Consider the following 13,666-nt stretch of genomic DNA (forward strand, 5'->3'; position numbering starts at 1 on the left):
AGTACATTTACTTTTGCTTTAACATCTTCAGCAACAGCTGAATGTCAAAAAGATCCAGCAAAAGTTTGTTTAATCACAACAAAAACTATACCCACATAGTCTTACAATTGCATTGTCAGTCTCAGCATAAAAAACTGGGATACAATAGGAGACAGAGACCATGGACCTGCATTGTTAACACGTGTTTTCAGAGGTACTATTCCAGTAATTCAGTATTACTACAACCAGATTCACAGTAACCATTATCAGATAAGGATAAAAATTAAGCTTCAGATATTTGCCTAAGAGTCTGAATTCTTCTCCCATTTGCACAGTAGTTGCACTGGATTCAGAAACAGTTTATGCAGCTTGACAATTGTGGAAATGTATTCAGTAGAAAAGTTGAAGTTGCTCGACAATCATGCAAATACATGGATCAGAATTCAAGAGGGGAATTATCAAAAGCTGGGCTAGTTTCAAAAAGATGTACAAGGATCATAGCTCTTAAAGCAAGTAGATGTCATCTAGACATCACTAGGCATTTCTAGACTCAGGTAAGCTTTCTTAAACCAGCATGGCATCTGCCTGGCCTATGTGCAGTGGAGTGAGTATTGCCATGATTTACCATGTAATAGGCCATAAAAATCAAAAATGGAGTGAAGAGGCAAGAAATTTTATTTGAAGTCCCTTGATGCTGAAATTGCACCTACTTACATCACTTTATATATATACTCTCTAGCAAGGCCAGTGTCAGGAAGTTTTTGTATGATGCTCAGAGCAAGTAAGACCGTCTTTACTCCCTGTTTCCCCATCTTTGCACATTAAATTCAAGGGTTTTGCCATCAAAGTGGCATTACCAGTCTTGGTAGTGTTTTGCTTTTACCTGACATTGTTTCCTATCCTCCAAGCACCACCAGAAATACCAGACCTGGCCCCTCTTTTTTCATGTCTCTGACAACTACTGCCATTGTCTTCTCACATTTATTTGATGTAGGAAGTGACAGTTACAATCTGAATTATCAAATCACTACCTTCCTCTGCACCAAACTGCTCCTGCCTTCTGTCACCACGTAAAAACCCTTGTCATTCAATTTTCTATAGGGAATTACCCAGAAAAATACTGCTAGTACAAGAAGTTGTTGGCAGTATCTGATATAACTGAGAGTTTGGTAAGGTTTCCAGTTGCTTTTAATTTCAGAACTTTAGTTGTTTCAGAGTTTTCGCCAACAGTGGTAAATGTGGTGATATGAAGGTTTGTATGTCAACAGCTATTCCTATGCTCCTTTTTACTGACAGAAAAATAAAACTCATGCCCAGGGAACTTTTAGAACTGTTTGGGTGATTTGGAAATTGTAAAAATACACACAAATACACAAATACACGTACAGTGCCTTATAAGAGAGACCCAAATTTGCCCATTATAGCATTTTTGAAGTATAATATCTGTGTAAATACATCACTACACTTGAGGCCAGAGAAAGAATGAACACAAATGTGTTTAATATTGGAGAGAAGAAAAGCCCAATCATTGGATTATAAACCATCCAAGAGCTGTAAGGCCCCCAAATCGAGCAATCAAACCTTCAAAAGCAAGTGCTATCTAAGACCAGCCTTCATTCAACAACCCGTGAGATGTGTAATAAAGACAAACTGAGAGATCAGGTGAATAAAACCCAACAGCAAGCATGAGCAGAGATCAGATAAGAAAAGGAACTAGAACCCAGGGATAAACCAGCAGTTTATCAAGGGAATCAGAACTGTTTGTTATTAGATATACAGGCTGGTGCACTTTAACAAGAGTGTAAACACAATATATAAAAGTTAAGAACGCCTTACCGAAACAATCCTCAGCTTACCTGTACCATCCTGAGTCTTGGGCAATTGTGCAGTAAAGTGACTGTCTCAGTTCTCCAGTGTGGATTGAGTCTCATGAAAACCTCTCAAAAAATATTACAATAAATGAGACTGAGCAAGGACCAAGAGATTTTTATCATTTTCTAAATATTAACAAGTTTATCAGCAAAAGTACCCAAGCCCTTATTTTAGCATAATGGTCTTTAGTTTTCATATTATTCCAATCAAAGGTATCTGAAGAAATATTTGACAAGAAAAGCATCAGAAGATTTGAAGATCAGTGGAATTACTGGGTCTTTCTTTCATACCATCTTTAACAATTAAAAGGTCTTTCAAGAAGCCTATTTTTCTTTATATATATATATACCTGAGAAAGAAAAATGAAGCCATATCAAAAAAAAAGAACTGCAATCTGGATGCTTTGTCAGTTTTGGCTTGTTAGCAAGAGTTTCTCTAATGAAGTGATGGACACAGTGCAATTTTAGCTCAGGCGGTTTAAGGCCCCAACAAGTTTGCCACCCTCTGCCCAGCAAGTCATGGGGAGGTAGACCCAAGAGCAAGGACTAAGTGCAGGTAGCCTGAGTGGCTCCAGGGCCACTTCTCTCCCCAGCCTCTGCAAGGGCTCTGCAAGCCATTTGAAGGCAGTTTGCCAGTTGTTGCAATAAGGACCACTTCCTTAGCACAGTGGAAAGCTAATTTCAGAAGCTACTCCTGCCGGTTGCCATCACCTGCCATAAATTTGTATGTGACTCACTGTTGCTTTATTCCCATGCATGGGGCCCAATCTGCCTCTCCCTCTTGCAAAGCCCTCAAACCTGAGCTATGGGACAAAAAAAATAGTCTGGCTGTGAGAGGGTAGCTGGATAGACAAACCACAAGTTACATCAAAAATTTGGGTTCAGACCAGAAACAAGCCTACAAGGGTGTCTCTCACACTGAAACACCAGCTTGCAGGCTGCATCATTTCAGTCACCTCACTTCCACTACTTCTCTTCCCCCAGTCTGGTCAGCTTTGGCAGCATATCTCGCCCTGCTGCTGCCAGAGGCAATGAAAATAATACGCTTAGGGGTCTTGGCTCCTACACAAAATCCTTTAAACTTTAAAAAGTTTTGGACTGAGAGAAAGGGTCTTTACCTCCCCACAGTACATGACATTGAGGACAGATACCTATGATTATTTGATGACTCTTTAAAGTCAAAAGAAATATTAAATAACGCATTAATAAAGAGCAGCAAGTACCATCATCTGCAAAATAAGCTGTATCTTCAAGTCACTTTTTACGGACAAAAATGCAGGGAACTGAAAATGCTGTACTTTTGAATGTGAGGACTCACAAGGGATCTCAGGGGAAAAAATTATAATCTGTATCTTTTTCTGCTGCTGGCGCATTTAAAAAGAGCTCATGTTCAGGTTGCCCTTGACTGTTTGGTCTTCAGGCAGGCAAAGCTTCCCAAGGAATCTGGAAGAAGGTGTAAAGACATTATCTGTAAAGACTGAGATAACCCAAGTGGCCTATTTGCTGGAAGTGCATGTACACCACCTTGCTCCATGGCAAACCAAAAGAAAAAGGGCTAATTTAATAATCTTAAATGAGGCTTTAAGCCTGTTTTGAAGCTAAGACCTTTGAAATGCCTGAAGAGCATCATCTCTATATGAGCTCTCTGAGCATGTCCTATGCAAGAAATAGGGAGGATTTTAAAAGTTCTTAATGCAAGTATCTACATAAGTAACACTGGTTTAGCTGCGAAATATTTACAGACCAGACTTTCCTGAGTCACTGTTATGGTAATTAACTTTTTGAGACTATTTTTTGCCAACTACAGCTCATAAATTATTGTGGTTAGATTGGCCTAATTATAAAATGTGTGCAGACCTTTCATAAATAAAATACCACTGATGTCTTCACTCTAATTGTTGTGTAACTCTAGCCTCACATGTCCAGGAGCAGCTGTGCTAAAACACTGTAAATCAGTTTAGCAGTTCCATTCACACATTGACAGACTCTGTGACAAACAGGGTCACATTTCCTACCTAGACAGCCCCTGCTAAGCCATCAGTTTTAAAAAGAGTAATTTGAACAGGGTCATGTACAGAAATATATGATACCATACAGAGGAAACTGTCATGCTGTTATTTCTGCCCCCACCCCTACAAAAATAAGTTATTCTGCTACATAGCTAAATGTTCTTTTTGTGGTCTAATTCACTGTAAAACTTCAGGAAAACATTAAGCAATTAGCAACAATAATTTGAGGAGTTTTTAGCAGAGGACTTTAAAATGTAGTTCAGTGTAATGACATGAAAAAAAGTTCAGTGCTGGGCAACTCTGCGAGAGAGGGTGAAGACTGAAGACTGCTTCTGACAATAGCACTGATACTTAGTTACTAAATGTTATTTTCAGTGACATTTCAGAGATGTGAGCTGCAGACACAGGGTTGCCACTTTCCTCTCCTTCCTTTCCTGTATTACCTGTCAAAGCAGCACAGGTCTAGCACACTCTAGAGCCTGGAGCTGGCTGTGGACTGAAGCAAAGCTGGATGGTACTGGGTGATGTCAGCACTGCTGCAGGCAGGTGGACAACAACACAGCTCTGTGTGTTTAGGTGTAGCAGGAAAAACCAGGGATGGGAAATGCACATACAAGATATTCACTTGACTAAGGTATAATGTTCCAGAGCAGCTGAAGAGATGCAAAATTATTTGACTGGTAGGGCTGTACTCAATTTTCAGTGTCTTTCACTACATCTGAGGGATAGGAACTGCTTCACCACTTTGAAAGAAAACCTAAGACTCTACAGGAGTGGAAAGGTTTGATGGGGGCTGAGGAGAAGGTGATCCTCACAGAGATCTGAGCACCTAACAAATCCTGCACAGAGCCATCCTGCCACAGAACTGTCCCTGCTTCCCTTATTCCTTCACCATGTAAATTAAGCAGCAACGTACCGTGATTCCTGGTCCCAAATCTGCTCTGTTTGTGGATACTCCTGCATCATTACCAAGAGACCAAACCTTCAAATAGTGCTTGTTTTGCAAAATACATCCTTAATAGTGAATAGTGAATTCAGGACATGTAATTATTTGTCCGTCATGTCACAGCTGCTTGCTTTCTTATGCCTGATTCTTTGAAAGCTAAACATCTAATTTTACACATTCAATCCCCCCAAAGAGGGAAAATTCCATATTTCCATTAACTATTTAACATTAAAATTAACTCTGAATTTATAATAATTCAATATTATGTGGACTATTACAGCACTTGCTGAAGGGAGTATGTCCAGTGTTAAAATACTTAGAACAGCTCACAGACAGACTCTTACAGGACCACATGAAAATTATTTTTTTTGTTTTGTAGAGAAAAAAACCCAGTCCAGAGAACCACCTGTTTCTGTGTTTTCCCATACAATTGCAAAATTCATGTCTTCTTCAGTCTGCAGTTAACACGTATGTAATTAACTGTATACTTGCTTCTGCTTCCTACTTACCCAGTAACTGGGAGAGCCAGCAGCAACCTTTAACCAAAGCAGATTCTGATATTTTTATTCCCAACCACTCATTTCAACACATTTCGGGAGTAGAGAAAGCAATTTTGAGGGTACTTGGTGATTTTATTCCAGAAGGCTGCAAATAAAAACATAACGAGAAGCAATTTTCCTTTAGAAGCACACAAAATCTTGCAATTATCTTCTGGTACAGAAGAATATTCACAGCTTTGTCAGAAAGTCCCACCCTAATGTAGAAAGCCCCACCCTAATGTAGAAAGCCAGATCTTTTACACTGATTTCAGTATTATAAATCAGACACACCGTGCCCATTGTCACACCTCTTAGTGGTTATATAAGGCTGTGCTATGGAGACACTGCACTACACGTAAGGACACTAAAACTGAAGATTTAGAAGCACAAAGTGCTGAGTGCCCCAGCTGTGGACTGGCATGTGAGTGCCTACACTGGGAATGATCCATGAGGCAGCAAGCTGTGCATGTGGAAACACTCAGCAGAGGAGGGCCAGGCTGCAAGGGCACTTCGAGACTCTGCTCCAGGAGTGTCCGACCCAGGGGATGGTCATCAAGCAGACCAGCCATGTTCAAAGGCAGAAATGAAGGAGGAGGGCTTCCAAACTGCAGCTGGCTTATGCCCACACAGTGCCAGTGAGTGCCAGAAGAGACTGTATTAGCACTCCTGGGGGATCAGCCTTGTACTCACAGCCATGTATGAGCAGGAGAGCAAAGACACCCAGCTGCAATGCTTCCGCTTCACTTCTGCCCACCAATCCTAAGCAAAATGATGGTTTATATGGGTTCTGCTGCAATGTCTGTGCCCGTTACCTCCCTCACAGGTGTGTTAGGTATCAGACTGCTACAGTGAGAAGAACTAACCCTAATACAGTGTTGATATAAACCCTCTGGGAGCTCTGATTTTGGAAACCAAGCTGCCTGTAACTTCATTTTGTTACCATGGGTAGGAAACCACTTTTACTGAGTCTTGTTTTATAGCCATGATACACACAATTTGCAGAGGCATCTTTTTTTTCCCCTCTCTCTTTACAGCTTAAAAAACACTCCAGTAATGGAGAAGTATAAAATATATTCCTAAATACTAAAACTAGCCCTTATTTCCAGAGAACCAGAGCCCCAGTTCACAGCCACACTGCCCCAGGTGTAGTCATTCATTTCAGCATCAAATATACACCAAAGTACTGTTATCAGTAGTTATTTGCTTTGTGCAATATGTGAGGTCTCTGGGCATGGATGAGACCCCACCACAGTGGGACACGTATACCTACAGAGAACATAACCTGGAGCTTGTTCTGCTTATGTTAGACTCTCTTCATGCCCAGGCAGGATGTGTAGCCCACAACACTGAGAATTCAGAGAATCTCTTTTTCTACCTTTGTTTAATTTATTTGTTTCTGGTGCTGATTGCTTTTCTTGATTTTGACGTGGAAATTTTTAAAACAATTCGTTTGAAAGATAGCAGAAGTGTTATTAATTTAAATATATCTTTAAAATAGCTTGCAATTAATTAACTAGAATAAAGCCTTTCAACAGCTGAATTGTTTAGCATTAAAGGGAATATGACTTAGCTGGAGAGGTGTATTTTGACCACCGGAGGGCTCCTGCTTTTTTTTCTATTCCTAAATAAAAGCATGTAATAGTTGCTGGCCTCATTTAAAATTACTGAAAGAGTAATCTGCAGTTAGCAATATATTTGATCAGCTTCACCTGCACTTCTACTTGGACAACTGTGGGCAGAATAGCAAAGTACATAACTTATAAATTATTCAAATAAAATCACAAATGCTTTCACCAAATATTTTCAGATTTCAAAATTGTTCATATGTTGATATTACAGTTGAATATCTGGTTTGTGATTTGCATGGTTACTTCAGATATTAGTGCACCAAAGCCAATATAAACTTTAATTATGTTCATTTGTATGACTCATTTAATCTATTTATCATTTTCCAAAAAGCACAAATGGCCAGATAAAAGACCACTGAAGACAAAGAAAAAATTGTTGATTTGCATTGCTTCTGGATGAGACCGAACCTGCATATTGCACATTCCTCCTGCAATTCCATCAGTGAGAAACAAAAAAAAAAAATCACTACACTGTCTTTAACTGAAAAAACCAGCCAGAATTTAGAACTTTTATATCTCAACACACAGTGGAATCACTCTTTTAAGGGACTGCTTCAGCTTCAAAAACTGATTTTCAAGCCTGCTCAGGATAGGAAGGCAGCACCCTCTCAGATATTTCTGGGAAAAGAACAAGTAGTTATTTTCAGAGTTCTGATGAAACATGTTGCTCTCATGTCACTGACCCTCACCTGATATGGACATGACAGTCCAAGTCACAAACCCTCCTGTTTAATGATAACAGGTCACTTGACATGTTCCACGGAGCTCTGCTTAGACGTTCTGGTCCTGTTTATGGTTTAACCCAGTTTCTTCTTGTTCCAGACACTCAGAGCCTTCCAGGCTGATACTTCCTGTTGACACTACCTGAAATGTCTCACAGGGTTTTCTCTTGGGCTACATTTGGACCTTTGTGTGGAAGACAACATAGCCCCAAATCCAAGTATTTTCCTTTTCCAGTGTGTAAAGGTTGTCAGTCCTTTGACATCTACCCAGACACACACATTCCTCCTGCCCCAGGGTTGGTGCTGCTCATACTACAGGGAGAGAAGTTTTGCTGGGATCTCAGGAGGGGCCACACTATTTTTCCTCTTTCCCTTGCAAGTGTAAAGTCTTTTATAAGAACATCTTGGCTTTGCCCAATACTTAGAATCATAGAACATCCTGAATTGTAGGGGCCCACAAGGCTCATTGAGTCCAACTCCTGGCCTTGCACAGGACACACCAAGAGTCACACCATGTGCCTGAAAGCATTGTCCAAAATATTTTTTGGGTTCTCTCAGGCTTGGTACTGTGACCACTGACCTGGGAAGCCTGTTCCAGTGCCCAGACACCTCCCAGGTGAAAACCCTTTTCCTAATAGCTAACCTAAATCTTCCCTGATATAACTCCATGTCACAGTTGCAAGCTTCACTCATGAAACAGACCTTTGGCAGGCATTTTCCAATTGAATGCTGTACAGTTGGCATCATTCATATGACAGTGCCAAGTTAAATATGTAAGTTTGACAAAAATCTCCTGCTACAAATTAACAAACCACTTTATGTACTCCTGATGAAAGATGTATGTTCCATACATGCTAAAATGAGAGACTGCTGGGAACCTGAGGAACTAAACCCCTTAAGTTCTCTGATTTCTGATAGAACACTGGTTCAGTAAATATTTATCAAAATTATGGGTCCAGCTCATAAAGTAATTGAAGCAATATCTTTTGCAGGAGAAGATCAGTAGGATAGGGACAAATTCTCATACATATTTTAAAAAATTTATTATGGATCTTTAACATTTTTAAATGTTATGAAGAAACACATCACAAGGCTTTTATCCTCCTTAGGCTTTAATTCAGTGGGCTGGAACACTTTCTAAAGACAATGCAAAATATAGCAACGAATTCTCTGCCTTCTCTCACTTTCACTCAAAATCTGTAATATTTATCTAAACTTTCACTTTGATCTGCAATTTCTTAAGGAAGGACACTTACCTTAAGTGCATTTACCACTGTGAGTTCTGAACATCTGTGGTTCTGGCCACATGACAGCTGCTGCTTTGAAGCTCTGGCCATTGCCCACCAATCCAGTGAAAGATGCAAATCTGCAGGGTGAAACAGATTGGCAGTAGTCAAGCCCTTAGGAAGCTTTGAGGACCTTGCAGCTCTTTTTGTTTTGAACTAAGGAAGTTCTTCTCACCATCTGTGATAGTCTGGACCGGCTCTAAGCACAGAGGAAAAGACTGGATGTTCTTACAATGGGAAGCTTTTACAGTGGGAATGGGCAGCCATAACTTCCTAGTGGTAGTTTGACTCCCAGGTACTCATTCTTTGGGTTTGCCTATTCTCCTCTGAAAAATGATGTTCAGGTTGCTTCCTTTCCTCTGGCCATGCTGTCTCACCTTACTTCCCATGGATTCTTGAAGCACAGATTGGGCTAGCACTGACTTAAACCAGGGTGAGTTTTCCTCACAGAAACTCAATTGTAAAATGCTGTACTTTATACTTTAAAAACCCCATCCCAAAAGAAGGACCCTGCCTGATTCATTTTATGGGGTCTTTTCTTTCTCCTCAGATAAAGAAAAACTTCCCACCCTAAAATTGCCCAAATAATTGAAAGTTACTTTTCCCGATTTTGGATAAATTTGGGGTTTGAAAACACCAACAAAATAATTTTTCAGGTGCTGATTGCTAGGTTCTATTTCAGTCTTTCCGGTTCAGTGCATTGCACAGATTGCATCTGTTTATAGACCATGCAGGCCCACAGGTCGTGTGCAACTTCACTGAAAAACAGGAGTGCTCCAAGGGCTCCAAGACTGTTTGCAGCATCATCACACCAGAGGCTCTCACCTTGATGACAATTATATGTAAGAGCCAAACACAACACAAATATCTCCAGTGACAGCAGGCAGAGAACAATGTTGCTAGCAGTCAAAAAGTTCACACAACTACAGCTCAGGTATCAGGATAATTGTTGGAAGACCTGAGCCTATAGCCCCTCCATGGGCTGTTCTGATCCCATCTCATCCCGTCTCTTCGGTGTTAGCAGTCCTGTTGCATGTAACACACTCTCTTATTTCTTTCCTCTTTTTAATTATGGCAGTAAAGGTTTGCTCCTGAATTAAATGTAGTTAAGAAAGCTTCCCATCGTTGTGAAAAAGGACCCCTCCATGTTTTTTATCTTTAATACAGTTAATTTGCAGGGTCCTTTAAGAGCAGCTGCCAGTTTCATGTGTCAAACGACTGCCACACAAAAGAGAATGTGGCAGCGAGCTGTGGGTTTTGCTGACACAGCACACAGTTTCAATTGAAAACAAGAAATAGAAGGAGCCATTTGAGAAACCTGACACTAGCTGTTACCTTTAGAAATCAAAACTTAACAAAATAAAGGCGAGCATACACATCACCTTTTTTTCTTTTAATGAAATATTGTTAGATGCTGTTGGAGATACAGGTGATCAGCAAGTCTTTCTGAGGAAACATCTGTTACAAAGGAGAAGAGAGGGAGATGAGGAAGGTGCCATTTTTCTATCACTATAGTAAACACCTAATGCACCGTAAACAGAGCAAGTCATGCGGTAAAACATGAAAAAGCTTTTTTTTTAATCATCTGAATAGAAATTTAATATCTTTGCATTTGCTAAGTAAGGCAACTTGGCCAAGCAACCAGATACACAAAGCCTCATGCATTTATTCTGCCTTTGTGGCTACTGAACAAAGCTTCTAAGTCACAAGCATTAAGGTTGGTATTTACTAAGCAGTTGCACATGAGGACTCATTAGGAACATTAGGGTATCCAAACACATAAGGAAACTTGAGAAATGAAATAGCCATATATACAGTATGGCAGAAAAAAAAAAGTCCATGTGCATTTCCAGTAGATTTTTCTCCTTGACTCTGAGGTCCAACAGCCAGAGTCATCTTCCCAGCCCAGCCCAGCTGTGAAGTGCTGAGCAAGAGCAACACAGTCCTAGGTCACTCTGTGAGGAGCAAATGACTCTCATGTGGGGGGGGGGATGATACTAAAGGCTATAGAAAACCTTTGCTACCGAACCTGCCCATAGTTACTGAGCTGCACCAGCACTATGGCAAGAACAGGAGAACGTTTAAAAACCCAGCCATTATAACCCAGGAGACCTTTGAAATTTGGTGGTTCTGTCTAAGTATTATATTGGTGCTGTCTGCCAGCTTCCAGAAGCCCACAGAACTTGGTCTTGGCTCTTTTTAAAGCATGGTTTCAGAAGCTAGGAGCACTGTTACTGTGATCAGCATGCTTTGGTTTTCTCCTCCTTTTCTGCTGTCTTGGAGGGAAGAGTGGCCTCTATCAAATGTCAAGGTCATATAAATGTAGCAAAATTCTAGCCTGAAAGAAGGAAAACCAATTTGCTAGACAGGACGGAGTAGCAATAAAAAGGCTTGTATTCGACATACCACCAGAGCCCTCGTATTGCAACAGCAAGACAGCCCTCCACCAGCTTTTTGGCATTGCTGTTTGCACCACTGCAAGCACTACAACAGGAAAAAATCTTCCAAGAAGCCTGCCAAATATACAGGCAACCTCTCCCAACCCTAGGGATAAAGGCAGAACCAAAGCTGCACATCTTCAGGAGGTAGCAAATATTTCTAATGCTCAGCACTCTACGACAAATTAGAAACCCATTTATGTGTCAGCTATAGAACTGGTTCTGCAGACAACTAGAAAACCTTCATTTTGAGCAGAAAATAAAACAGGACCTCAGCTGTAGACCAGGCTATGGGAAAAAAAAAGGAAATTCCTAATCAGAATGTCAATATGGAGAATTCTTTAAGAGACAGAGATCAGATCTAGCCTCTAGATCAAACGGCTCTTGCAGATGGCATTTCAGTAGGCAAATGTGATGCTCTGTGCTAAAATCCTTCACAACATGAGCTTTAAATAAACAGCTTACCTTAAAGTACTTTGTTGTCACCATTGTAGTCCTTCTCTGTTGCCACATTCAAAAATTTTATGTCTGACTGCAACAACTCTGAGAAGAGGGAGATGGACATTTCCCAACCCCAGGGCATTTGCCTGACGCAGAGATTCCTAAGTTCAAGTTCCTCCCCTTAGATGGGTACCCGGAAGAAGCATTTTGTCTTTTAATTATTTGAGCAGCTCTGCATGGTACATCTTCACTGTACAATGTACTTCTATAGGGTATCTCTTCACCTGCACCACTTGTGTACATACATATCCTCATACTCTTGCCACTTTTCTTTAATTGCTCCATTTCCACTGAGTGTTTCTACCCCCTCTTTGTTTTTCTCATTAAAATGAGAGCTCTCAAGAAAGAATTATCCTTAGTTACAGCTCCTGACAGAGTGGGTTGTTGATATGGATTCCTAACAATCATAGATAATAAAGTATTCCTTAATGGAACATAAGCTGGCTTTATCAATCACCATGTTGCCATATGCAGCTGCATTGTTCTAATATTTTAAATGGTCTGGGCCAAATACAAGGAGCTAACTGGTGCCTGTGTGTGTCCTTGATAGCTACACATACAGACAATGCAGAGGGAAGGGCTACATTTAACTATTTTACAGATGGGAAGTGAGGCTCAGAGAAGCCAGAAGACAGTCCCAGGGGATCAGTGGCACCACAGAGAACTGGTTTCCACACCTCGAGCTAATTAATGCTTTAAGCAAAGAACCCCCTTCCCACGCCAGCAGGAACATGACATCCTGCATTCTAGCAGTTATGCATTTTGTTTCCAGTGAAGCTTGTAAAGTGACCTTTCCTTTCATATATGTGAATAAGCTTTTATGTATCCTTTTTATTAATAGTTCCTGCCATTCTCTTCACATTCTGACTCATAGATACAGCTTTCCTTTGATATCATCTTTATTTGTACTTTAAGGCCATAATCGGTTCTTCAGAAGGTTTATGTATACACACACCGACATTTATATATGTGGGTGCAAATACATATATAAATGTATACACATGTATATATGTAACAGAGGTATGTATCAGGTGGAGCAAATGCAAATGAACATATAGTTTTGATTTGTCTCCCACTTTGTTTGCCAATAGGGAATTACTGAGACATAGCAGTTTCATGACTTGAAAGATGAGATCATGATACTGCTATTTCTGCACTTCCAAGGAGAGTGCAGGTGTTTCAAAGCATTTATGAAATTGCATGATTGACTCATATAGAAATCTATTGACAATAAGTTGAACCTTTGCAGCTAGGCTGTAAAAGATTTGATTATAGTAACAATAGTAACCGTCATGAATGTCATAAATCTTAAGAGAAAGGACACATATGTCACATATAATGCATGAAAAAGTTGTCCTTTTATCATGGATAACTTACCATTGTGTAGATACTCTGCTGATCAGCTACTGCATTATTTGAATAAGTATCTGATGTCTTGTTTTCTTTCAAGGAGGCAGGTGCAGGATGAAGCAGGAAGCCTGCCAAAATAGATGATAAATTGCCACTTGGTGCTGGGGACCAGTGCTTAACATTAATGCAATGCTGCCAGGAATTAAGAAGTAGAGTAATAAGAAACTAGGAAGAAAATAACTTCTCATCCCCATTAAACAGATCAGCTCCATTTTCTTTCTCCATTATAATTTCTAGTACATCTAAAACAAAACATTGCCATTGTCTCATTACAAGCAAAACATAATAGGATTGGAAAACATCCTATGATTGACAAGCCATGGAAATATATAATAAC

At 40.1% G+C, this 13,666-nt stretch overlaps 1 long non-coding RNA gene across 1 annotated transcript; it reads right to left on the reverse strand.

Moving 5' to 3' along the window:
- Positions 1 to 5,321: 5,321 nt before the first annotated feature.
- Positions 5,322 to 13,386, reverse strand: LOC121675608. Its single transcript, XR_006020133.1, has 4 exons — positions 13,297 to 13,386; positions 10,363 to 10,438; positions 8,951 to 9,060; positions 5,322 to 5,450 (listed from the first exon to the last, which is right to left on the reverse strand). It is a non-coding gene; the product is annotated as an uncharacterized LOC121675608 (long non-coding RNA).
- Positions 13,387 to 13,666: the final 280 nt, after the last annotated feature.

Source organism: Corvus kubaryi, unplaced genomic scaffold, assembly GCF_017639235.1.
Source record: "Corvus kubaryi isolate FWS band 111438036 unplaced genomic scaffold, C.kubaryi_AGA036_p1.0 74, whole genome shotgun sequence".
In the NCBI taxonomy this organism is placed as follows: Eukaryota; Metazoa; Chordata; class Aves; order Passeriformes; family Corvidae; genus Corvus; species Corvus kubaryi.